The following is a 25,106-nucleotide window of genomic DNA, read 5'->3' as shown; positions in this document are numbered from 1 at the left end:
TTTTTTTTAACAGGGCTTTCATCACTGATAATCCGACCCAGACACTAACCAGTGGTCTATGCAACTGGGCTGATGACCTGGACCGACTTCTATCACAACCAATCTTGTGCACCTGTTTCTTCACAGAACCCGCGAACTATTAAATGAACTCACAGAACCTAGAAACTACAAAATGATCACTACTTGTTCAGGCAATTTCTGACCTCACAAGCCTTTCTGGGAACGCATAACCGTGAACCGTAAGGTCTCCATTATTCCCTCCCACCACGAGCCTCTTGAGAGCATTCATGCCTCCTTAGACAATAAAGCCATTCTCTCCCTCTCTCCTCGTCCATTAAACTTTTCTCTGGTTGAGTGGCGGGGTTTGCAACGCCATCTTTGTGTTCCTTCTTAAAATGTATTTTAAGTGATTTTTTTACCGAAGTTGTCTTTGTGGTGTTCTGTCTTTTTTTGCACACGGTGTTTTGTTTGCTCGTTTGTTTTCTCTTTTACTCGATTCGTTCGCAATCGATTTGTTGTACAATACCAATACGATGCCGACGATGATGATGATTATAGTTTGCATACCCGCGCCGCTGGATATCGCCCGCAAGAAGGACTTACGAAGGAACACAGTGAATAGGGTGAATGCTGTAGAGAACTGACGCTAGGCGCTTTCTGAGAAGTGATTTAAACCTACACGCCGGCAGGTGTCTTAGCGTTGCTTGTGTTATTTCATTGACACAAAGAAAATTCAACCGCGCTTCACGCACTTCGGCCCTACGGTAGTGTGCCTGCTCAGTGGGCCATTTCAATGCGCGTTGGTCTGTATACAGAACAGAAAATTCTGTTGGTAGTCATTTACACGCACCACCACTACCAAGCAAAAATGTTTTCCCGAGTTACAACCTCGGATAAAAATTCAAACGGCTTGCAATCCATATGTTCGTCCCCGTTCGTACACAGATAACAGCAGTCCTTTCTCGTTAAGGCAGACGTAGAAATAACTCGACATGTGGCTTCTGCTGGCTATAGACCAGACTGCGTCACACGCAGAAACACTGTGAAGAGCGGGACCGAAAAAGCAGCTTGTCGCCGGCATCGTGAAACTGAGTGCGCGGTCACAACAGCTGCTGGAGAAACGAGCAACCGGCAACGTGTTGTGCGCATTCTTTTGAAACGATTTTGAACGGGCCAGCTGGGCTGCACACGCGAAGAGCGCAGGGCGCAGCTTACACTCCAGGGCCGGAGGCCAATTTTTCTTCTTTGCTCCCTGGTACAAGGCTGGTTTTATCGACAGGCCTCATTTCACGGCTGGAGGGCTTTCTCCCACGGTGAGCTATGGTATAATTGGCTCTTTGCACGCGCCGAAAATCAAGCACCGCAATCCAAATGTCATCCGCTTCCTGCTTGTTGTTAATTCCAAAGAAATGCACATATATGTCGACTTTACATCTTTTCATTGCATGCGAAACCATTTATTTCCCTTCGTGTAATCTGTATCGCACTCGGGTCCGATGGAGGCGAAAAACGATAACGCGCGTGTGCCGAGATTTCGGCGCAGGTTAAAGTTCCCCAGGTGGTCGAAATTAATCCGTGGCCCTCCACTAGGTTGCGCCTGATAGCCGAGGGGGAGATTCGGCGCGTAAAACTTCAAAAATTTCCATTTCAGGCATTGTATTCGGAACTCGCGCACATTTGTCACAGCGCAGGAGGTTGTTTTATGGGGACCCTGCAACACTTCAACTTTTTTTAGCAATCTTAAACAAGTCTAAAATTAAAACAGGAATACCGCAGAAGCGTAACAAGAATTCCTGTCGTACAACAAAAAAACTTTGTTGTGGCAACGGAAGCACTGTTGTTACGACGAAGTCATCTGTGGTTACGACACACATTTATGTCGTAACGACAAAGTCAGTTTTCTCAACGACAAACATTCCTTTTGTCAAAACAGATCTGCCTGTCGCTACGACAGCCATCATGCTGCTGTGACAGCCAGCGGCGAGAATCCCGACTCGAGAATACCACAAGACGACAAAAATACGACAAACTACAGGAATTTTTCTTGTCATTTTCGACGAGTGCAGAACGTAGCCTGCCAACACATCAATACTTAGATTAGGGGGCCTTAAAGTACCTCAGCCAAAAATTACTGCTCTATGCCCATCAGATAACTTATAAACTTGCGCAAGGTATTTTTCTCTCTTTCCTCGTCTTGGAATTCTTCGACCGCTGGAATTACGTCATTGCAGCGGCGCAGGTGCTATTTGCCGGCTTTGCTTCAGTTGCAGCAATGAACGCATTCGATAGCCACTTTAAAAATAAATCCACAAAAGCAAAGGAGAAACGGACGGCATATCTGTTCGGACGAGCAAATGACGCAGTGCCGCTCCGTGCTGGCGGTAACTATAGCTTTCGCAGTGCTTCCAGACGCGAAAGAAAGAATGAAAGCGCTATATCCGAAGTGTTGCATATTCCCTTTAAAAGATTAATTAATCCGTGAGGGGTCAGTAGCAGGCGGCAATTGAAATGTATTATCACAGTACGTTCCTTATACGTGTAGCCCCTATAACGCTATAGCGTGTGACTATCGCATGGCGACCGCGAGGCCGTGAGGGCATCATGCGCTCGAATGAAGCTGGGGTGCTACAATGGTCCCAGGGCATCATTTCGAACTCGTAGCGGCTGGCAAGGCTGTCGTGTATACCGATAAGAAGGAGATGCGCGTCCTTTGTGGCTGTACTTTGGTGTTGATAGTCGACACGAAACTGGCACACGCTATCTTTTTTCGCCACTATCATGGCTGCAGAGGACCATGGACTGTAAGAGCGTTCGGTTATGCTCTTTGCCAGCGTTTTACCACCTGCTTATAAAGAGTGAGTGAAATACTTTATTAAGGACGAGAGGCCATGAGGCCCTGTGGGGAAGTGAGGATGGCGGAGGGGGAGCAGAAAGGGAGAGGTCACAATTCATCACAATTCACACAGTGTACACACTTCTAGTTGTAAGGTCCTATTCACAAGATGCACATTTCACTCTGTCAGTGGCACCAAAATGCACAGTTTGATGATGGTCTTTCTTGGGATATCTAACCGCGAAAATTTTGGTCTGTCTGCTTTTCTGTCTGTCTATAACTCGAATAGACTTGCTGGCCAAGAGGTCCCAGCAGCTCTTCCACAAGAACTACTATATATATAGTAGACTCTCGTTAATACGAAGTGCACGGGGAATGCAGAAAACTTCGAATTGAATGAACTTCCAATTAGCCACAAAGAACACAAGTGGACGTTTTATTAGATCGAAAGCTCAGTGTTTATAAACAAATGAATACTTCCCATCTGCTTCTGCCTGCCGAATATTGCTGCAGAAAGCACATTCTGCTGGCTACAGATATATCCGAGTGCTTCTTCTGTATTGTTATCTGCAGCAGAAAGGCTCGTGATTTCAGCAGGCGCCGCGCCTGTGCAGTAAAGCTTGTTGTAAGGCCCGTCGGTTGTAGCAAGCATGGTACAAACGGGTCTCAGCCGTTCCCGCAATTTACGCCATCACCCCAAAGCGCCCTTGCCAATGAAGGCAAGTTGCGCGCTCTCGTGAGAGCTCGGGAAAAATTAATCGAGACAATACCAATTGCATTAACCATTGGAGGAGCGAAAGAGGAGGAAGCGCGTTAGGGCCAAATATGCGGACAATACGCGAAGATTTTCTTTTGTGGCGGGCTGAAAGTGGGGATGCGGATTATATCCGGTGGTGGGTTATACGCGCGAAAATACGGTATTTTTAATTTTTACGAAAGATTTATACATAACTCTTTGTGCACAGGTATTAATGCATCTGAAGTAAATTTTCCTTTTTAAAAAGAAATCCTAAAGCCTGCAGTAAAGATGGTTGTGGTTCGTTTCCCCGAAGCCCGGTGTCGATCAGGAACCCAATCGCCCGGGCTCCGGTTGATTTGGCAGGAGGGTGGCAGGGCGATGGTGTTGTAGTTATTGGAGACGGCGGTCGAATTGACGAACTCGAGGCGTTGAGGTTGATTAAGTGAAACGAAAGTTTATATACAGCTATTTACAGTAGGATAACTGGGTACATGAGTAGTAAAAAGAAAAAGTTCAAACTTCAGCTAGACGCTAGCTCCGAGTGCGCACAAATCACTCGAGCTCCTCAACTTCGTCTCTTCTATTCTCGGAGCGTACACAAACCGCTCGAGAAACGACGGCCGAGACCCTGTCTCGCCGCAGAATCCGTCTAGTTGCCCGGTACGGCGCTGCACCCTAAACTTCCGACGCGATCCTAACCTTTATCCTAGGGGGCTCACAAATCCCCACCTAGCTTCAACGGTCGAGACTCCTTGTCTCGCCGGGAACTGCCCAGCTCGGCGCTCAGACAAGAACGATTTCCAACGGCCAAGTTCGGCCTTATAAAACCTCGAGGTCACCCTCTCTCGGGAACGTCCCTGTAGCGTTCGTACACGCGTAAGGGAGTGCCCAAATTCACGTAGACAGCTGTCAATCAGCACCCCACGGAATATTCAATGAGGCGCCGCCATCTTCGGGTCAACGGCACGCTCGCAGACGAGCAGGTGCGTGCGACCCCGCGGGGTGAGAGCGAGAGGCGGCGACAGTGGACTGTGCCTGCCGGGGCGGCGTTAACAATGGTGTCTTGCGCGGCGCGCGCTTCGACGCCTGTGATCCCGCCACCTCCGCGCGTCACGCGGACGGTTTCCGGAATCCGGCGGTGCCATCTGCTTTCTCAATGGGGGATTATCCCTGTGGTATGCGGTGGGCCAGACAATCCGTCTCCCGTGCGCGCCGTGGCGAATTGGAGACGGCTGCAGCGTAGAGTCTACAGTGCTCGGCCACCAAACAGAGTAGCGGGTTCTCACGCGCAGCCCGGGCGCCTGGCCGCTAATCTCATAAGTGGACCTTACACCTGCTGTGGTTACAAACGCTCTGGGCGCGTCGCGCGAAATTCGGAACATTTAAATCTCCAAGCAGAAGCTAGTACATCTATCGCCAGATCTTTTTTCTGTCGAGAACGTTGCTACTTTCCGAAGGTGAAGTTGGTGCAGCTAGAACGTTTTGAATGCAGCCAGCCAGCCACACACAGACAAACTCGGAATAGCTTTATTAGGCTTTAACCGTTTTTGTGGGAAAAATTTGTTATAAAAGGCGTAAAACTTGTGTTTCCCTCGGCGAATGTATACGTACACGTGATAAAAGCGAGGCACCCGTTCATGCGCGCAAATTATGCTAACAGAAAGATTCTTCGGGTCATAGCCTCCTGTACAGGAGGATATGGTCGGGTGAACGCGGTGACGACAAAGCAACTCCCAACCGTTGCTATAGGCAACGAAACTGCAGATGGACACGGCCGAAATTTGGACCAGTGAAAGGAAATGACGCGTGGAGTCAGAACTACAGCGTGAATAAGATCGCGGAAACTATTTTCGAGGCAGAAACTATGGATCGCTGTTAGATGCGCAGAGTAAATGGGCACGGAAATGATTTGCAAACATTGTGGGATTACTAGCGCAAATTGAAGTCTGAAGTCCGTAGGCCATGTTTCCACCACTTTTGGTGCGTTCGCGCGGCTTTATATAGTAGAAACAATCAATTAGAGAATGCTGTCCTCCCCTCTGAATCCTACTTGCCGATTTACTATTTACTCTAGCAGGCTTGGCTTGATTGCGTGGCTCGCCTACTCTCCGACAGAGTCAGTCGGCCACAGTCGCCCGGCCGCCGGCGGGTCGTCGCAATTCGTTCGCAAAGTTATAGCTAAGCCATGGCAAGGTTTGTGCCCGGAAGAATGTTGCTTTAGTTTGTTAGTTTGTAGACCATATCAAGCTTAGTAAAGTCTATGAAGTCAAAGTAGCTCCACCGAGGCGGACACGCGACGCGTCGCTGGCTTCGCTTCCCTGGAGCTGTAAGCTCTTATGCCTTGGCGTCTGGTACGCTAGTAGGAAATCTAGGGCGGGGGAAGAATCAGCAGAGTTAATATGAGGTATAAGGAATTAAAATAAACTGAGTCTTTTATTTTAAATCGTAAAACCAAGTAAAGGGAAACACATTTTGCGCAGGCTGAACTGGCACAGCAGTCAATAGCACGCCCACACATTCGCGATCAGTTTTCCTGCCTAAGGGACGCGACGGCTAGTCATAAGATATTCGTGGAGGTTTTGGTGACGTTTACTGCGCAAGCGTTATTCAAGAGATACTCGTCTAAGCTGCTGGGAATACTGAAACTAAAACAATGAACAGCCTTACCATACATACTTCATATTTCCTTTCCAGACATCCCAGGGCTACTATGACCAAAATGATTTTAGACCTTATTGGTACCCTTATGTTTTACACCGGCGTGTATCATTGCCATCTTACTAGCCGGAATCGTTCTCAATATTTTGTTCGCCGAATTTTGAGAACCCGTATCGCCTTGTACATTAAGCGCCATGATTAGAAACTAGTTCTTGTATATATATTTCTCTATATCTAAAGGGACACTGAAGGGATTTGTAAACATTGTGGGATTACTTGCGCAAATTGTGGTCTGGAGTCCCTAGGCCATGTTTTGACCACTCTTAGCGCGTTTACGCTACTCCATTCACCAGAAAAATCAATTCGAAAAGGCTGCGTCCTCTCTGCGTCCTTCTAGCCGATTTCCTATGACGTTTCGTATGACGCTTACTCGAGTCAGGCCTGGCTTGACTGCGCTACTGCGCGGCTCGCCGACCCTCCGACACAGTCAGTTCGCCGGCCCCCTTGGGTCATCACAATTTTAAAGGCTGAGAGTTTTAAAGGCTAATTTTCATGCGGCACGTGGCAGTCACAGCACGCCCTACGCGCCATGAGCCGGAAAGCTGGACCTGACCATGTAAACAACCTATTTACACCCTGCGGCAAAATAAGCCGGGGCACGTGAGCGAGTGGCGAAATGCATCGCCGCGCCATCTGACGTTGCACTTCTGGTGTCGAGACACCGATGTGCGCGTGCGCGTCCAACCCCTGTATCCTATCCTGCCTTTTCTTTTGCTTCAAGCGGCTTAGCTGATAGCAGTGAGCGCTTGGCGCTAGTGGTCACTTTTAAATGCAGAACATTTCAGTAACTCACGATGTCACCCGTGTAGCGTCCGTAGTCCGCATCGCTCGTAGTCCGCATCGCTCCCCCTACACTATATAAAGAAATAATACTTACCGGCGCCAGGTTTCGATCCCACGACTCTGCGGGCGGAGCGCAAGGTGCACGTCGCTCTAACCACTGCGCCACAAAGCCGACACAGAGTAGAAGGTTACGAACGCGCCTTATATCCTTGACTCATTCAACCGTCGGCCGCAGGTGCGCCCTCTCCCCTGCGTCCTCCTCGCCTTCTCTGCGCTCGCAACACCCTCTCTCGCCGTGTTCGGTTCGCGCGCAAGAACAGGTGGGGGCGCTCGCATCGCGCTCTCTCGCAGCGGTCGGTTCGCGCTTAAACCACATATGTCGTTCGTGCGCTCTCCGGTCGCTAACATCTGTGGCGTGATCGTGACGTCAACATCACGCGTTCGTGTGGTGGCGCGATTTCGGCGCTATAACACTCTCTCGCGAGGGGCATTGGATTGGATTCGATTGGATTGGCTTCGATTGGCTTGGCTTGGATTGGTTTGGATTTGGATTGGATTAAAGTGGATTGTGTTGGATTGTGTTGCGTCATAGCCGCTCCACGTTGCGTCATAGCCGCGGCAGGGGGTTCACGGCACGTTTCACGTTTCACCATCGACTTCATCGACAATGTCTACGCTGGAAGACAACAATTACAACAACAACAACCAATACGTAATCCATACGACTTGCAGGCGCGCACCCCGCGGAAATGCTCTGCATTTGATCGTGCCCCTCGCGAGGGGGATGTTTGCATAATGCGTCGACGCGGGCGACGACTGGATGGGAAACTTTTTTTCACCGCACTAACATCAACTTTCTCGCATGAGGAAGTTGTTTTCCGCGATCAGATTTATTTCGAAGAGCAGCGATGGTCTGGGCCGGTTCGAGCCACTTGCAGTTCCGTACGGGCAGGCGCACCGGCGTGTTCGCAGGCACGGCCGACGTGTGCGCCGATCGTTTCCGAGCGCTGAAAACGCTTCATGATTGCCTGGTTTATCCATTTATTTGGCGGAAGACACACGGAATTCAGAAATTTCGCACTGCTTTTGTCGTAATTGATCGGGTGGATCGGGAAACGAGCCGCTGCTGACGGGCAGTCGCGCTGCTTGCGAGAGCAACGCAAAGAACGCCAGCGCCTCTTGGGGGCAGCGTTGGGGCGCCCGCTATTAAGGAACTAGTTCATGGTGACTTACTCAGCTCCATATCCCAGCCGCGAAATACGTTTTTTGCAACTGAGAAAATCAAGAAATATTGAAAAACTGAAATTCCGCGCTGCAGTGACGTGTTATGTGCAGGAGTGATGTAACATGGGGCACAACTGAAACTCAGAAGAGTTGAGGCTTGAGCCGGTTGGTACGTAACTGTGAGGGTAAGGGGCAACGCAGAAAACGGAACGAAGCGGAGACGAGACAAACACAAGCGCTTGTGTTTGTCTCGTATCCGCTTAGTCCAGTTTGTTGCGCTTCCCCTTACCCTCAAACCACTGGAACTTAGTTATCAGCTTAGTTATCAGCGTGTACGTCAGCATTGTAGTTATCAACGTAGTTATCAGAGTGTTATAACAACACGTTAGCATTCGTGTGATACGATCAAAGGGGACTAGAGGCCCGACTACAATCCCCCGGTCTTCATTTTTATGCTTAACCCATCTCGCTGGCACACGATTCGGCGGCGGGCGGCGAGTGTGAACCGTGCTTTTCTCTATCTGCCTGCCTCTGACAAAGGACGCATTGTAAAGAAATTTTAATATACTAATTTTAATTGCGATAGCATTTGTTTGACTGTCTGAAAGCGAAAATTTCGGTCTGTGTCTGTGCCAATCAATTCAACGTGCATTGCATACTATTCGTTATTTTTGTTCATTTTTGTCAAACCCACAACTTGGACGACCTCTGCTTGCGGTTTTCCCCGTCTATTGGCGGTGAGCGCGAACACAGGCGGCGCTGCGAAGCGCGCCTCCGTGACGTCAGCTTAGGGATTCTCGCATTTGTCGTCTGCTTCACTAAGGATCGCTCTCCCTGCTGTTTCTTTGCGCTCGGTCAACGTCTGATGCTTGTCCGCACCAGAATTGGCGTGTGGGTAACTTTTTATCATGATAATAGGCTTAAAATCACATACACTAGCTCATGGTGTCAATTAAAGTATAGTTTTGGATACCGCTACGGGAGAAACATTGCCGGTGCCACCCCATTCCTTGCGAAGCCGGTCCTGTGCGGAGCGCGAAGAGTCGGAGCTAGGCGTCAGCTTCTCATGTAAGCATTCGAACAAAAGGAACAGTCAGCTGCTAATAACCGACCTCATCGAAAATGCAAGACGAAAACAAATTCTAGGCCTTCAGGGCTGTCGGCTTTGGCAGAAGGCATCACGATTCCCGGTAATCATATGTAAGGTAAAACAGTTTTTGCTACCTTGCCGAACGCTCGAACGCGTTTTGTCACATCACTTTACGTTGTCAAGGCATGAAAGTTTGCCGACATGCAAGACTGCAAAAACTGTAGGTTGAGTTCCAAATAACCCAGTGTGTATATACGCGCGTGCTGATTCTATACCAGGCATCTAACCAGTATGGAGGTTTATTGAGCAAAACGAGCCACGTCTTCGTTAAATTTATAGTAACACATATATGTTTGTTAAGACCTGGAGGGATATTTCGGAACATTTTGCACAGCCATATCTTCCCGATATTCGGATATGCGTCATAGGAAAACTACACTCAAGAGGAGGAGGAGGAGTAAGGGGAGGAGGGGAAAACTTTGTTTAACAATTAAATCGATCTGGTTAGTGGGCCGGGTCGTCAGCCCAGGACAAGAGAGTAAAAGTAATTTTCTTCAAATCATAGAACGCCATCCCGAGTAGAATAGGATTTGTTCTTCGCGCCTGGAAGGGTTGAAAAGCAATAAAGAGCTACTTGGAATTCTGCGGTTTCGAGTCTTGTAATATATGCAGGTATACTATTTATTACGTTAGTTAGCGAGTATATCATGCCTTCAACATCGTAATCATGTCATCATTGTTCGAGTTGAGAGTCAGTTCGTTATGATAACGATATAAGTACGATAGAAATTCGGAGCACAAAAGCCGCCTTCGAGTACTGTGGACCACGTTGTTTAGGGCGCGATCGCGGTGGCGTAGCACAAACCTTGTCCTTGTATTTGCATGTGAATAAACAAAGCACGCTGCGGATATGCACCTTCTTGCACGCAGCCGTAATGAAAGTCAATTTGTGAAGAAGGGAATGTATGCCATACAAAATGAAGGAAATATCCACACGACCTTTGTGAGGCTCCCAAACATCCCGAAACCTCCTAATACGAAGTTGGTGACGGCGCAGAAAAATTAATGCGTTGGGCAGAAAAAAAAAGCAAGAAACATTAATCCGATACAAGACAACAACGAAAGAAACAGAAGAAAGCCGCTTTATTTCCTGCTGTGCGATGAGCGTGTAGAGGCCGCTGTTTGGTACGTAGTATTAGACTGTTGAGTCTTCATAGGAGCATCTCAAAAATACTGCAGGGAAGCCTACGCATTTTGAATACTTATCGAGAAGCTCTGATCGCTGATCCTCGCGAATAAGCAAGGAAGGACGAGTTACACACGATCTTCTGACCGATAGTCTGAAGAAAGTTGTTCTCTATCTCTTCGTGTGTTGCAAACTTGTGGGGGATACAGCTTCAAATTATTCAGATGCGTCAGAAGCTGGCAAAATAACTGAGTCGCTAGAAATACGCTTTTTAACGCACTACAGCAACGAAGCGGGCGATTTCTAGCCCAGGCACTGTTGCCCCTCACAAGCGGAGTGTAGCAGATTGCAGACGACAGCGGCGCGAATCCCTAAGCCGACGTCAGAGCCAGGGGGCGCCACTCAAAGATCTCACCGCCAATACCTTGTGGTACCGGGGGCTCTTGCACCCGGCCGCGGTTCCCCAGGAAGGCACTGCGCCCCCTGAAACCACACCTTTACTGGGAGTCCTGTTCCGCCAAAGTCCGCTCCTCAGCCGATCCGGCTGCGCACACCTAGTCTAGCCCAGTCCGCCATGTTCTAGCCTCGCTCATATCGCGCCACATCTTCATCCTCACCTGGCACATGTCCATCTCGTGGGATTGTCCCCCGCCACTATTGCCGAGTTACCACAACCTGTTTTCGTACGTGTGCAAGGTGACCTATCATCCCACTTTATTCGAATAAACTATTCCTCGCCTCAATTCTTTCCCGTTTTTGTGTGCTAATTTTTTAGTTACAAACCAAGTGCATGTTTTAGGCATAAAAAAGAACTACGCGACTGTATCTATGAGGGACAAGTTTGTTACCGAGACGACAAGATATGCTATCTGTTGGATCAGGGCAGAGCGACCAAGCCCTCACCGTTTGTCGCCGAAGTGTGTGCTATCGAGTCATGTTAGAAAAAAATTCCCCCGCATTTCCCCGAGGGGGAGAATGTGAAAGTGCGAATGCACGGTTGTCGGCCCGCTTGCGGCGCTTGCGCTCGGCCCCCGCAGCCCACCGCCTCGCCGCCTTCTCTTCCATCTCTTCCATCGGGTTTGTAGTATCAAGTGTACACCACGCAGTTATTAAGCCGCTATAACGCCGCTGAGTCGCCAACGCACGCCGCTGACGACGTAGTTTGAATGCGTTAAAGATATAAGGCGCGTCACTGACACTGATATCAGCGTCGCCTCCGTGGATTGGTCGGTAGAGCGTCGCGCTGCGGCCGCGAAGTCCTCGGATCGAAACCTGGCGCCGGATGCTGTTTCTTTTTTAAATATAGAGGAGCACTGCGGACGCCGCCGCCGCCGCTGCCGCCGCCGCCGCCGCCGGCGGTGGATGGTTTGGGGTCGCTTATAAAGTGCATTCGCACTTAAAAGAAAGTGAACCCTATCGCCAAACGCTGAATGTGACCAGCTTTGCCGCCTGAGGTGAAGGAAAAGACAGGATAACGAGCGTGGTTGGAGGCGCACGCGCATGGATATCTACACGCCTGAAGTGTAACGTCAGATGGCGCGGCGATGCATTTTGCCACGCGCTCCCGTGCCACAGCTTATTTTGCCGCCGGGTGCAGCGTTTGGCTAGGACTATGTGTACGCTATCCTCAGCTATTTTCACAGCGACGATGAACTCGTTGGGTTGTCATTTCCGTTGTCATTTTCTTCGGAAAAGAGTCGGACGTATCTCACCAGAAACATAAAGAAAATCTACGGGACAACGAACATTGCCTTGCTTCCAAAATGTGACTTATTTCGTCTGTATGAGAAAAGAAAGAACACTTCATGAATCGTTTCGTTTTATTCAGTGATGTTAAAAAGCAGCTGTGTTACTAAATTATCGAGGTGCAGGACCATTTTTTAGATCGGCCAGCGGAAATCCGGGGAAGGGGTCTCTGATCACAGGGTTAAATGAAAGATAGGGGGAACGCCAGATACTTGCTGTAGGACATGAACATGAAGCTAGGATGTATTACACCATGATTAACCCGCCGCGGTGGCTCAGTCGCTAAGGCGTTGCGCTGCTGAGCACGAGGTCGTGGGTTCGATTCCCGGCCGCGGCGGTCGATTTTCTGATGGAGGCGAAAAGCAAAAACGCCCGTGTGTACGAGATTTCGGCGCACGTTTAAGATCCCCAGGTGGTCAAAATTAATCCGGAGCCCTCCACTACGGCGCGCCTCATCGCCTGCGTTGCGTCGGCGCGTTAAACCCTACAATCAATCAATCAATACACCATGATTAGGGCACTATATCCTTATCCTAAAGGGTTACCCTTACAATTCTTCTTCCCATAGCTTTGTTGGGCCGATCGGCTTAAGTTTTATCTCAAGGTGCTAAGGAAAACCACAAGTTCCTGCAGAATGCGTCATCATTAGAAGTGGACTCTGGTTGTACACCCCTTCTTTTAAGGCGGAATCCTTAGGTGCCCCGTTCGGCGAGAAGCCGGCGCTATGAATTTGTAAATAGCGGGAGTTCTATTTCGTGACGGCGCTTAATATCATGCTAGAATGTTCTCATCGAATGTTACACCCGTTAGACATAAACATCGCGTGCTTTTTGATTATTTAGATCATACTGACGTCAACGATTTACCATCAAACCTCTATCTTCCAGGTACCATGATAAGAAAATTTATGCTGCTTCCCATGACAGCTGCCGTACTGTGTGCCGTCACCGCGCAGCAAAACATCAACGATGCAGTCTGCGTGTTCCAAGCCGGCAGCGTGAGCGGCTATGTCAGATTTCACCAGGTCTGTACGCACTAATGGGCAGCCACGTAATAACATTAGTGGTAATGAACCGCAATGAGTCAGGTCTGTAACTGGGACGGGACGGAGGCGAATTTTAGTGAAGTTGTCGCTGCCATTCTCCGCCAGACGCGGGATTTCGGTATTGTGAAAGTTTATACATTTGATTATGTTGTGTTTTGCTTGTTTCAAACCTTTTTAGGCGAGAGGCTCACTCGTGAATAATATGTAATGACATCCGTAAAGGTGTTCTGCCGTCTGAGTACGAGCTCTTTGCCGTACAGGATAGACAAATGGGGGGTGGGGAAAGGGGTGGGGTTGTGCCACCTTTCACCCTTGAAGCGCAATAAATGGACAATTCCACAAATATTATTGAACGAGAATGTTTATAGAACAAGTAGTCATCGTACTAAGAATGAAAATTAGTATAAACGTGCGTGTTGCGCTGTGCTTTATAGGATCACAAAAAGCAGGCCGAACAGAGATATTTACAGCGTTGATAACAGCACGTTATCCCGGGTAGTGCCTCAATATTCACTGGGTGATGTTCACGGTTTGTTGCGTCACGCTTCAGAGCTGTCGGTTTGAACCAACCTCCTTGGTTTGAACACACTTAGGAAAATAACCTATGCTTAGGCTATGAGGCATTGATAAAAAGTGCACTGACTATTAATGTATTCCCTAATGCGAAATTTGTGCGCAGCGCGGACTGCAGTCTTCTGGGCCACCGCGCATATCTGCTAAGTCTCAGGAAGTCACCGCGTGATCAGCGAACGCACGGCGGCGTGCGCTACTGTGCTGTTATCTCGCAGCGCGTCGCCGCCGACGGCGAGAGTGTTGTTGCAATTCGTATTTCAACCTCCCGCGCAAATGTCACGTGGTTCGAATGAGTCACGCACGGAGGAGTAGCGTCTGGCGGGGGAGGCAGGGATAGAGATGGCGCAATAGCAGCAAGGCTTGTTGTTGGGCTAGTTGGTATCGGTACATGGTTGGAAGAGCGCTTATTTTGTAACACAACGGACAAACGTAGAGCGGAAAAAACAGGACAAACGTCCTGTGGTGATCCAGTACATTCATGGATTGTCTCATCGGTTAAAAAAAGTTGCCGCGAGACACGAGGTTCCGGTGTTTTTTTCCGCTCCGCAGAAATTTTCGAAGTTGTGCAATGTGGTCGATAAAAAGATAGGTACCCAGAGCAGAGGAATTAATGGTGAGCGCAGCTGTGGTGTAGCGCACATGCGGAAGTTTGTTGACTGTTGCATGGGTGTTGTCTACAAAATCCCGCTTTCGTGAACGAGGGCATATATAGGGCAAACACGGCGTTGCCTTAATGAGCGGCTCAAAGAGCACCGCGCGCTATGTGAGCAGAAGACCATTTCGGGTAATATCGCGTTGCACTGCTTCGACTGTAAAAGCGTTTCGACAGTCAAATGCGCTCCGGCATTCAATGATACCGAGGTATTGTTCAAATCAAATGATAAAATAACCAGAGAAATGTGGGAGGCATTTTGCATGACATCGGGAATAGAAGGAGAGTGCGTGAGCTCCCTTTCCATTACCTTGCTAGAGAAAGAAAAGGAGTATCTCTGGTATAAATAAACAAAGAAATTTGACGCATGCGCACAGTGTTGGCATAAGTGGTGGATCATCTATGTATTTCCGTCTTCTTTGTTGAATAAACTTCAGTTGTTAGTAGCGCCTCATTCGTTCTGTCTGGTTTTCTTCGCTCTACGTTTGTCCGTTGTGTTACAAAATAAGCGCTTTTCCAACCATATCAACCATATCAACCACATATCAACCATATATCAACCACATATCAACCAGCATATCAACAGCATATCAACCACATACGGCAAAACCACCAGAGTGCACCAGATATCATAGCGTTACAGGAGGTCCCAGCTAAACTCTCGGGATACACGGGTTACCACTACGTTCCTACAGATGCCGGTGCACCCTCGCCAAGAGGGGTCACTACCCTCGTGCATCGAAATATTCCAGCAAAGCAAATATAGCTTGAATGTCAGGGGCCGCAATATGTTTTTCTTGAAATCCTGCCCGCTACCGCCAAGGAGAAGCAAAAGTTGTACGTCCTCAATGTATACAGCGCCCCAAGACTAAACCGTAATGTCGGGTACTTACTCCAGATGGCTCACCAGGTGTCCCATGGTCATTCTTTGGTTATCGTTGGGGATTTTAATGCGCCCCACCCAGCTTGGGGATACCCCCGACCCACAAAAAAGGGTCAGCAGGTATTTGATACCCTGAAACAGCTTAATCTCAGCGTCTTAACGGATCCGGCGCACCCAACCAGACAGGGCAACAGCGTCCAGCGCAATACCACGCCGGATCTGAGTATTGTAAAGAACGTGAACAGCGCACAATGGAGAAACACGCTTATCGACCTAGGCAGCGATCATTATATCGTGGAAACACTCCTCGTAGCCGGGCCGACGAAATCAGTGGGGCGCAAGCACACAGTAATTGACTGGGACCTCTTCCGGAAAATCCGACAAACGCAAGACTGCCCTAATATCGAAGATGTCGAGGAGTGGGTGAAAATCGTACATGAGCACATCGACTTGGCCTCTAAAATCGTTCCTGAAGAAGCAAATCTCGAGCAAGTAGACTCGCGACTGGTTCATATGTGGGAGGCGAAGGAAAGCATACAGAACCGCCTTCACAGAAACAGACACAACCGCCCCCTGCGGCGAAGGTTGGCTCGTCTAAACAAGGATATAGAAAAGCATGCCGCCTATTTAAGCAATCAGCACTGGAATGCCGTGTGTGATCTCATGGAGAGACAAATAAGCACACCACGCACGTGGCACACGATCCGAAGACTTCTAAATCCCGAAGGAAAGCGCATCGTTCAACGCAACAATATGCTAACCTTGCTGCATTCCGAAAAATCTGAATCGCAAACACTGCTGGAAAAACTACAGCACCTGTACATACCCCAAAGTTCAGAAGAACCGCCACGACCCTACACGGGAGAACCAAACACAGCGCTGGACAGTCCCATAAGTAGAGCTGAGGTGTATGCGGCCATCACCAAACTAAACACACAATCCGCGCCCGGGCCCGATGGCATCACTAATAAGGTCATCGCAAACCTCGATGACTCATCCATAGCCGCGCTCACCGACTACATGAATAGGGTGTGGGATAGAGGTAAGCTCCCTTGTGTATGGAAACATGCCTTGGTCACCCTCATCCCGAAGACGGGCAATGAGCTGAAATTGGAAAATCTCAGGCCCATCTCACTAACATCATGCCTTGGTAAGCTACTGGAGCATGTAGTTCTCAGTCGACTGCACCAGCACATGGAAGAACGACAGGTATTTCCTCACACCATGGTAGGATTTAGGCCCGGCTTATCTACTCAGGATGTGATGCTGCAGCTGCAACATGAGATAATTGACAACCCTGAAGCATCCACCCTCGACGCGCGGGTAATCATGGGGTTGGATCTTACGAAGGCTTTTGATTGCGTGAGCCATGCGGCCATACTTAATAATCTCAACGACCTCAACGTTGGTGTCAAGACATACCTACATTGCGGACTTCCTTTCGCAACGAACCACTCAACTCAACATCCACGGTCTCAAATCGGAATCCATAAGCCTGGGCAGCAGGGGGACACCCCAAGGCTCCATGCTTTCCCCCTTGCTTTTCAATGTGGCCATGCTTGGGCTGCCTCCTTTGCTCGACCAGATCCCCAACATTCGCCATAGCTTGTACGCCGATGACATTACGGTTTGGACAGTAGGTGGTAGTGATGCGTAGATACAGGAACGCCTGCAAGCAGCCGCTGATGTTGTACATACATACGTACACGATAGAGGTTTGGCCTGTTCCCCGCAGAAATCAGAGATCCTTCTGTACAACCCCACAAGGCCAGGCAGGCGACCATCATCTGCTCCAGACATTCAAGTATTCCTCCAAGGGAACGCCATCCCCAAAACTGACTGCATTCGCATTCTGGGCCTGCGGATCCACGAGAAAGGCACCAACACAGCAACCATTCAAGCATTGCACAATGCAGCTGCCCAGATTAGCAGATTAATAACAAGGATCGCAAACAAACAGCATGACCTCAAGGAGCCCAACCTCCTCCGCCTTGTACAGACCGTTATAATCAGTAGAATTACGCACGTCGCCCCATATCTCAAGCTCAGGAAAGCAGAAATAGAAAAAATTAATCGAATTATTCGAAAAGCCACCAAGGCAGCAGTCCGTATCCCTATCAGCGCCGCCACAGACCGGCTGCTAGAGATGGGCATTCATAACACCTTGGACGAGCTCATTGAAGCCCAACGTACGGCCCAATACAATCGTTTAGCAGCTACCATCACCGGGAGAACCATCCTAGAATCCTTGCGCATTCCTTACGCCCATCAACACGGACACAAGACCACCTTACATCGGGAAATCCGGGAGCACATCAGTGTGGCACCGATCCACCGCAACATGCATCCATCACACCACCAGGAGCGCCGACAAGCAAGGGCCATGACACTGCACAAGCAGTACCACTCTAACCCAGAGGTCTGCTACGTCGACACGGCAAGCTACCCTGGCCGAAGCGCGGTAACGGCAGTGGTGGTTGACCACCAAGGTAATGCGGTATCCTCGTACTCAGTCAACACGTCCCGCACAGATACGGGAGAAGAAGTGGCCATCGCCCTCGCCATCACGGGTACACGGGCCAGCGTAATCATATCTGATTCCAAAACCGCCCTGCGCAATTACGCAAGAGGGAGAGTTTCTACGGAAGCGGCGCATATACTACGGACCCGCTCTGAGAACACATCAAGACAAGCCCGTCTGGTTTGGACACCAGCGCACTCGTACCTCCCGGGGAACGAGATGGCACACGAGGCAGCCCGAGGATTCTGCAACCAGGCTGACTCCGAGTCCGAAGAGGTGCCGTCTGACACGTGGGGGAGGGATCGGCTCTGGACATATCAGGAAATTACCCAGCACTATAGGCTGAGTCGCCTGAAACTTCCGGCAGCTCACAGATCCCTCACAAGAGGACAATCAGTAGCGTGGCGTAGGCTGCAGACATTCACTTTCCCCCACCCCGCCCTATGCCATCGACAGTACCCAGAAAGGTACCAGGGCACATGCAAATGGTGTGGACTGCCAGCTGCTTCACTGACCCACATGGTTTGGGCCTGCCATCTCAAACCCCAGTCCGCCAACCCCGGATTCCTCATCAGTAATTCCGAGCAGTGGGAGGCCGCGCTGCTCAGCTGCATTCCCGAAGTACAAGCTGCGTTCATCCAGCTGGCGGAAGACGCCGCCAGGGTCCATGGGCTCCTGGCCGCCGTCTGACGAAGCGCCCACCCGGAACCTCCCTCTCGGGTGGTTACGCTCAGCAAAGATTACAAATAAAGTTTTCTCTCTCTCTCTCTCTCTCTCTCTCTCTCTCTCTCTCTCTCCAACCATGTGCCATAGCAGCGTGTGCCACCCTCCCCCTCACACCTTCGCCAGCCGCTCGTCTCGTGCGGGCTCAGCTTACTGTCCTCCCCCTTCATCCTTTTGCCACACTTTCCTCCACCGTTTTTTTTCTGTCTTCGCTCGTTCGGTTACAACGCCGGCGCCATCACCATCGCTGCCGCGAAACCACAGAAGCGGCTGCCAAAGTGTTTGCGCACTAAAAGCTCAGCCTGTAGGCCACTGTTCAACTTTTAAAAGGCACAGAACGTAACTAGAGACGCACTTTCTCGTTCTGTAGATTGACTATATGCAGGAACATTATCGTAACGGTCGCATAACGGCAGAAAACCGTCTGGACGGCGCTCACAAATCGCTTCATTTGAACACTTCGGCTGATTCTTTGAAAAATTTCCGCGCTGCGTCAATAGCACCCCAGCCCTGGCCGCGCTTACATTTCGATGTTTGCCTGCAAAGTGAAGAAGCTTGAGTAGAAAGAAAGCCGCAGTGCGTATTGTTTTTGCAGGAACTCGGGGCTGACGTGGCGGTAGAAGGGAACATAACCGGCCTATCCCAAGGGAAGCACGGTTTCCATGTGCACCAGAACGGCGATTTGACCGACGGTTTGTGGATCTCTCTCTGTCACAAAGCGCTATGCCACCAGGCGCATTCGCGAAACATGGACGGAAAGGAGGCAAGGAAACAGAAAATCATTCAGTTATGAACGTTATTTGTGTAAACATGCAGTTCATATGAGGAAAAAAAAACTTGCGCTCCTTTGCGCAATGACCAATAGTAATGGCAACAGCAGTGTGTCGAACGGAAAAAAATACCGGTTCGGTTACGATTCTGGTTCAGGCGAAATCATTTCGTCCCGGTTCAGTTCCGGTTCGACAAAATCACGTACCGAACCCGTTCGCGAACCGGTTCGATGAGTTGAATTATCACTGAAATAAGAAAAAAAAAACATTTAGTAGTTTAAAACGACAGTCAAACCAAAACACAAACAAAAATTCAAAATGCTGCTGTTCCCCAAGGGCAGTAGCGCAATTGCAAATCAAACTTTAAACAATTACGAGATATTAGAAAAACAGATGAAGTTGCGACGATTTACCACCTACGTTCTCGCCCAGACGTTATGTTGTCCTAGCGACTATTCATAAAGCCACCGCCAAGAGACATGACGGTGGTATATATTTTCTGCCCTTTCCTTTTTTGTTGAAATCGCAATCGTCGCTATGGAATCGCCCATCACGCTAATCTTGCAGCCCTAAATGTAGGCCTGCGTACTGGCGCGTTCAAATACCAGCGCTCAATACCAATGGCGCACATTTTTTTATATTTGTAACAAAACAGAAAAATCCTTCATTACTAAACAGCGCAACAAAAACACGGACTATAGCTGAGGTACACAGGACGAGCGCTGTCCTGTGTACCTCGTCCTGAGGTACACAGGACGAGGCCTCGTCCTGTGTACCTCAGCTATAGTCCGTGTTTTTGTTGCGCTGTTTAGTAATGATGGATAACCAACTCGCCCAATACTGCACTTTGCAGAAAAATCCTGCAACAGGCACATACATACTACCAATGAATTAGATTATTTGGTCACCTTGAATAATTTGTTAGCTGTTACCTTATCGAATGTGTTAGCCACACTTTTGTTAAAAGTAATCTTTAGTTAACGCTCAGTCACTGCATTATTGCTCTGACCACTGCAATTACTTTTGCGATAGCTATACCGGACGTGTGCATTACAATCAGTATGCTATCGTGCCGCCTTACCCCCGGCCATCGTTCCGTGTGCTACATTGCGGAATCTTATCGCAGATTATGCTGTTACAAAATGAAAGGGAAATTTGACGCGCGGAGCATGAGATGGGACTTTTTTGGGTAGACGCTCATTAATTTGCCCACAGCAGTACGAACGAGTAGCAGTAGAAGTAATGTGGAGAGTTGGGCAGTCAGTACAAGTGCACGTTCGAAAAAAAGCAGATCTGAAAGAGACAAAACTGCAGAACAGACAGAAAAGATGATCGCTGGGCGAATGGGACAGTGTGAAGTACCGGCCTGCCTTTCTGCACGTGTCATCTGCTTTATTACTGTTTCTACTTCCAAGATGAGGTCGAGGGCTGCAGTTTCTTGCCAAGGGATTAAGTGCGCATCGTAACAGTTTTCCCTGACATATCTGTTGTTATTTGTATCGGTAAAAAATGGAACTTGTCCACTGTACTGTCCTCAGAAACTGACCACGGAACTCACTTCCTTCGCATTGATGACACGTTTGGTTGTGAAAGGCAGGGCAAAGAAAAGTATAGAGAAATATCCCCATTTTGGAGCTTTTTTTTACTTATTCGGGTTTACTCACTTTTTGTGCAATATTTTAAAACAACGTGATTCGCCTTTTCCTTTTTTGTTGTTTTCCCTTAAACACATTAAAAAAACTGCCGCATTTGATGCCCCGTGCTATATCTCTGCTCCGAGGCGCAGCTTATGTTGCAGGCCGGCAGACTTATTTTAACCAGCTGGTGATATTAAACGTGGATCATGCTGAGCACGAGGTCGCGGTTTCGATTCCCGGCCGCGGCGGCCGCTTTTCTGATGGAGGCGAAAAGAAAAACGCCCGTGTGTACGAGATTTCGACGCACGTTAAAGGAGCCATGAAGAGAAAACAAACGTTTGCTTTATTCAAAAGATTAGGTGTTTCATAGTACCCGAAGCACTTTCCCGGAAGCAAATGATGCTTTATTCACTGAGAAATAAGGCAATTTTAGCCAACATTTTAAATCTCCCGAAAAATTCCACATTTCATGACGTGAACAATGGCGTCATACGAGCCGGTCCACGAAACAGATACATAGTATGTCGACTCCATGTAGCACCCGCACGCGGGAGTCAGACAGGAACCGGAACTCGTGCCGAAACCGAGACGGCGGCAATTTTAAAAATACTAGTAAAACCTAGTGCACCCGCAGCGCTAGTCATGGAATCGCCTGATCCGGAGAACAAAACTCTCGCCGAGGAGCTCGGGCTTGCATTTAACAACCCCACACCACTTGAACACTCAATGCTTCTAAGTGCACGAGCGGCAGGAGTTGTGGGATGCGCGGATGGACCGGAAAGCGACCATCCCGCGATAGCCCCAACAGACGAACGCCTAGCCGTCGGCACCGCTGCCTCGTCAGCCCCGTCGCGACGGACGAATACGGACTGGTACGTATGTGCTGCATTTTTATTACGGTTAATAATATTTCAATTTCAGTAGCAGTATCGCTTATACCAGTTGGCCGGTGTCGTGTATGGAAATCCGTTCGCGCGAGCTCTCTGCTCCGACCATAAAGATACGAGCGTCAATGCACGGTGCACGTACGGTATTTTTTTTTCCAAGCTCATAGCGCTTTGACGGCGATTTGACGAAGTCGGCGACGAGCGACGGCATGTCCCAGGAGTGAGCTAACGTAAGGGTCCCTGCCGTATTCACTTCGTCGGAAATGAAGCGAGCACACTCGTACTTCCTTTAGCTGCCTTTCTCCTCTGTTTGCAAAGTTCATAAAACGTAGCGTAGCCACTTGCTTCGCCGAAGTTCGTCGTTGGGCAGCACATGAAACGAGATCTCTTCACCGGCGGGGATGTCGCACTCCCTGGACGATTTGCCCGTACTACTACATGGGCATTTCAAAACGCAGCAACGAAATTTCATTGTAAAGAACTGGAACAAACTGAATTTTTAGTGATTGTAAACTGGAAACGAGCTCGTAACGACAGCTGCAAGCCCACACCATTCCGAAACTTCTGCGACGACTGGCAATATCTCGTCGCTGCTTGCTGTTCCTTACTCCCCTCGTTTCTATTTTTACTTTTGCTGGTTGGCGATATCACGGCCAACTTCCTATCAAGGGATTGATATACCAAGTAACGTCGCGGCTGTACATGCTGAAACGGTTCGTAGGCCCCGAAGAGCCTAAAACCCGAAAATTCGTCTGTGCGACGGCGAGATGTCGAGCTCGGCCGGCGGTAGTTTCGTATGCATTGGCGTACACGTTTGCGTGTTTGTTCGGAACTTCAACCGTTTACTCCACCGTTCTTAGTGTCATAAAAGGAATGTGCAGTATGTTTAACGGGCATATAGCTCACTATGCAAACTGGTAAGCCCTGCCTAACTTGCGTTTGCTTTTGCCGGCCTCCGCCAATCGCAGAGCGTTCTAGTGTGACATCATTGGTTCTGTTGTGGGAAATGAGCTGGTGGGTCGCATGGTCATTCCCTTTTTTCCTAATTATGTAGCTTATTTGAGCGAAGTTTGTGTTAACAGTGGTGTCAGTATGGTTCTAACGAGGTAATCTTTCGAACGAACCAAACTTGTGTTTTCTGTTCATGGCTCCTTAAGGATCCCCAGGTGGTCAAAATTAATCCGGAGCCCTCCACTACGGCGCGCCTCATTGCCTGCGTTGCGTTGGCGCGTTAAACCCTACAATCAATCAATAAACGTGGATCAAAACCTTGATCCACGGACGTTCTCGATTTCCATCTACTTCAGAAAAACGGTCGTGGGGAAGGGAGATCGAGGCCACTTGTGGTCAGCAGCAAACGGCTCAGCCACTGAGCAGCGCCTGTGGTCACACTTATCAAGTATTAACAATTTGCAGGTGTCGGACTTTTTAAACAAATTATGAAATGCAAAAAGTTTGCACACATCGGGTGTGGGCTTTCGCGTTTGCGCAGTGGAGCACTCATGCAGCCTGATTTCTCCAATAAAGTCGCAGCTAGGGAAGGGCAAAGTCGCTGTATATCTCTTGCAAGCTGCCGAGAATGACATTTCGTTTGGTCAGCTTGCACTGCGCTCGCGCTTCCAGCAGCAACAGACCATTGCTACATTGGTGCTCATTCATTTCCCTGTTGTTCCATAGAGCGTGATAGTGCTCAATTTTCTGGAGGGAAAAGTGCGTGAGTGGGTGCGAAGTTGATGGTACGTGAAAGAAAAAAAAAGCCTGAATTGCATTGACTGTGCAATATCAACAACGGATGGTCGAACCATTGCGGCACGAACCGGTAACCGCTATTTATTTTTTTCGGTTCAGTTCCGGTTCGGGTTCAGCGTACTCAAAAAATAACGGTTCGAATTCGGGTTCAGTTCCGGCAAAAATACCAGTTCAGTTCCGGTTTTCGGTTCGGTTCAGTTCCGGTTCGACACCCTGGGCAACAGTACGTGCCGCGTGTAGTTCTGCAACTATTTAAGTGGTGAATATGACAGACTGAATTAATATACACAATTTAAAATAAACTCTTTCGGGCGAAAATACGCGGGAAGGCACAGTGTTCAAATTGAAAACAAGCTCGCTCCCAGGCTGCAATAAAACCTTGTCCTCGCAAAAAGTGACACGAACACCATTCACCGGTTTGTACGCAAAGCCATCAAACTGAATATTCATATGAACACCTCCACGGCCCGTCTTTTACAACTGGGCCTCCACAACACGGTGTCAGAACCTATTGAAGGCCATTTATCTAGTGAACGTCTCTGTCTCACCCAAACACCTGCGGGCCTAGCCCTCCTAAAAAGGTTTAACCTCCCATGTCAGTCCACTGCCTCGCAGAACCTCCATGATCACTGGAGAAGTGTTATCTGGGTTCGCCCCTTGCCAAAAAAATATGCACCCTGACCAACATCCGGGCTGCCGAAAAGCGCGAAGCCAAGCGAACGAGACCATCTATGGAAAGCGTGCAGACGTCTATTATACGGACGCTAGCACCTACCCCAACGGACAGCATCAAGTAGAAGTAGTCGCCCCCAAGACCACCCTCGTAACTTCTGCAACAATCGAGACGTCGTCAACATGGACTGCCGAAGAGTTCACCATCGCATTAGCCATCATTCATACGAATAACCCCGCCACAATCTCAGACTCGCAAGCAGCATGCAGCAGCAGCTTCCTAGCCGGGAGGGTGGCCCGTTCAACTTTGAAACTACTGTCTCTGCATCAACCCTGCCGGAAAGTCACCGTCATCTGGACTCCTGGCCATTCCTCACTGACGGACAATAACTTTGCTCACCAGCAAGTCTGCGCCCTGTCCCTTCAGGCTACTGAGGATACCGCACTGTCCGTCCCTCTAGTTACTTTTCAAGATGTCACTCAATATGGTCAGTCAAAAGACACGTATATTTGCAGCTACTTATAAGTGAGAATAAGCTGGCAAGAGCTAGATTAAGCAGCAACGTGAGTCCGGGTCCAAACGTCGTCATTATCGTCGTCTTCCATCAGCGGCGCAGCGCCCACCGCATGTTTGTCTCGAACAGGGATTGCACCGTCACAATATTGACGGTCCCA

At 49.1% G+C, this 25,106-nt stretch overlaps 1 long non-coding RNA gene across 1 annotated transcript in view; it reads left to right on the top strand.

The window, feature by feature from the left end:
* Positions 1-1,184: 1,184 nt before the first annotated feature.
* LOC144168666 (uncharacterized) overlaps positions 1,185-25,106 on the top strand; it is a 106,252-nt gene continuing 82,330 nt past the window's right edge. The window contains exons 1-3 of the long non-coding RNA XR_013322195.1: positions 1,185-1,313; positions 13,207-13,343; positions 19,312-19,408. This is a non-coding gene — a long non-coding RNA (uncharacterized LOC144168666). The remainder of the gene's footprint in view (positions 1,314-13,206; positions 13,344-19,311; positions 19,409-25,106) is intronic.

The sequence above is a fragment of the Haemaphysalis longicornis genome, unplaced genomic scaffold (assembly GCF_048455015.1).
Source record: "Haemaphysalis longicornis isolate Haplotype H1 unplaced genomic scaffold, Haemaphysalis longicornis Haplotype H1 scaffold_1, whole genome shotgun sequence".
Taxonomy (NCBI): Eukaryota; Metazoa; Arthropoda; class Arachnida; order Ixodida; family Ixodidae; genus Haemaphysalis; species Haemaphysalis longicornis.
The sequence above is the reverse complement of the archived record's forward strand: the minus strand, read 5'-3'. Positions and strand labels throughout refer to the sequence as shown.